General features: G+C 41.4%; 1 annotated feature.

Moving 5' to 3' along the window:
- Positions 1–1,682: 1,682 nt before the first annotated feature.
- Positions 1,683–2,500: part of a sequence feature that runs on past the window's edge.

Genomic DNA, 2,500 nt, shown 5'->3' with positions numbered 1-2,500 from the left:
ATGGTAGTTGGCATATAGAAGTAGTTTTGAGGTATCAAGTTATAAAGACGTGGTGCAAATGACAAGTAGTGGGTTGGAAGTATGATAAAGTGAGGATTTAGAGCACATAGATGATGGATGTTTTGCAATTGGGGAGGCGGTTGTGGGTGGTAATGGATATAGAGACTTAGTATGTAAGATTTAGTCTCGGCGGCAGTAGCGATAGGATGAGAGGAGCAAATGTAAGTCTAAGGGTGGATTAATATTAATCAGGACGCAGGAAATGTATTCCGATGGGTTATTTTACGTTTGGAGTGAGGGTTTAAGGCGGGCAGATGAAAAGGTATGGAAAAGGTAGACATTGTTTGTTTATGTCTTGTATGATATTTTTACATTTTTGTATAGTATCGAGTAGTCAGGTGAATGATGAGTAAAGTCAAGAGTAAGAAAACATAGTATGATTGCCATTAGTGGAAGAGAGTGAGGAGAAGTATAGACCGAATTAGGATGTTGTTTTCCTATTATGGTATGGATTTCCCGTTATGGTTTCTGGAGGGCATTTCCGCCAAAGAAAAAGAGCAAAGAACGGAAATTGCAGGAAGGAGGGTGGTAGCATTAGAATGGCGGTAATGAAATGTACGATATCCGTCGGTTCTGGTGTTGGTTGTGGAATATTTTTTGGTGCGATTATTTGCAACTACATATATTTCTTGGTGTGTATTTTGTATTCTGTATGATTCCGTGCGTTTCCGTTTTTTCCGCTTCCGCTTCCGCAAATTAAAAACAGGTAGGATATGGGTTACCCTACGCGCCCGCTGTTTGGAGAAAAAATATACGCTAAGATTTTCAAAGAATAACTTAAATTGCCGTTTTTCTCGGCGAAACATGCATACTTAAGGTGGAGGAACAGAGAGGACGAGAGAAAATAAAACTAAGATTTTAGTTTGCAATGGGAGGGGGGGTTTAGTAATAAAACAAGAGTGTGAGGAAAAGTAGCTGGGAGGTACTTCATGCGAAAGCAGTTGAAGACAAGTTCGAAAAGAGTTTGGAAACGAATTCGAGTAGGCTTGTCGTTCGTTATGTTTTTGTAAATGGCCTCGTCAAACGGTGGAGAGAGTCGCTAGGTGATCGTCAGATCTGCCTAGTCTCTATACAGCGTGTTTAATTGACATGGGTTGATGCGTATTGAGAAATACAATTTGGGGAGTAATCCTCAGAGTGTGTTTCTTTTGCGTTTAACCTGAACAGTCTCATCGTGGGCATCTTGCGATTCCATTGGTGAGCAGCGAAGGATTTGGTGGATTACTAGCTAATAGCAATCTATTTCAAAGAATTCAAACTTGGGGGAATGCCTTGTTGAATAGCCGGTCGCAAGACTGTGATTCTTCAAGTGTAACCTCCTCTCAAATCAGCGATATCAAACGTACCATTCCGTGAAACACCGGGGTATCTGTTTGGTGGAACCTGATTAGAGGAAACTCAAAGAGTGCTATGGTATGGTGACGGAGTGCGCTGTTCAAGAGTGTAAAAGCTTTTTGGACAGAGAGCATTTCCGGCAGCAGAGAGACCTGAGGAAGCAATTCTTCTGGTATTTCTGCTGTTTCCAAACTCAATAAGTATCTTCTAGCAAGAGGGAATAGGCGGGAGAAAAAGAGATTTCGGTTTCTTTTTCTGTTGCTTGTTGCTTCTTCTTTCAAGATAGTTATCTGGTTGATCCTGCCAGTAGTCATATGCTTGTCTCAAAGATTAAGCCATGCATGTCTAAGTATAAGCAATTTATACAGTGAAACTGCGAATGGCTCATTAAATCAGTTATCGTTTATTTGATAGTTCCTTTACTACATGGTATAACTGTGGTAATTCTAGAGCTAATACATGCTTAAAATCTCGACCCTTTGGAAGAGATGTATTTATTAGATAAAAAATCAATGTCTTCGGACTCTTTGATGATTCATAATAACTTTTCGAATCGCATGGCCTTGTGCTGGCGATGGTTCATTCAAATTTCTGCCCTATCAACTTTCGATGGTAGGATAGTGGCCTACCATGGTTTCAACGGGTAACGGGGAATAAGGGTTCGATTCCGGAGAGGGAGCCTGAGAAACGGCTACCACATCCAAGGAAGGCAGCAGGCGCGCAAATTACCCAATCCTAATTCAGGGAGGTAGTGACAATAAATAACGATACAGGGCCCATTCGGGTCTTGTAATTGGAATGAGTACAATGTAAATACCTTAACGAGGAACAATTGGAGGGCAAGTCTGGTGCCAGCAGCCGCGGTAATTCCAGCTCCAATAGCGTATATTAAAGTTGTTGCAGTTAAAAAGCTCGTAGTTGAACTTTGGGCTCGGTTGGCCGGTCCGATTTTTTCGTGTACTGGATTTCCAACGGGGCCTTTCCTTCTGGCTAACCTTGAGTCCTTGTGGCTCTTGGCGAACCAGGACTTTTACTTTGAAAAAATTAGAGTGTTCAAAGCAGGCGTATTGCTCGAATATATTAGCATGGAATAATAGAATAGGAC

The sequence above is a fragment of the Saccharomyces mikatae genome, assembly GCF_947241705.1.
Source record: "Saccharomyces mikatae IFO 1815 strain IFO1815 genome assembly, chromosome: 12".
Classification (NCBI taxonomy): domain Eukaryota; kingdom Fungi; phylum Ascomycota; class Saccharomycetes; order Saccharomycetales; family Saccharomycetaceae; genus Saccharomyces; species Saccharomyces mikatae.
This window is presented reverse-complemented; position numbering and strand designations above follow the sequence as displayed.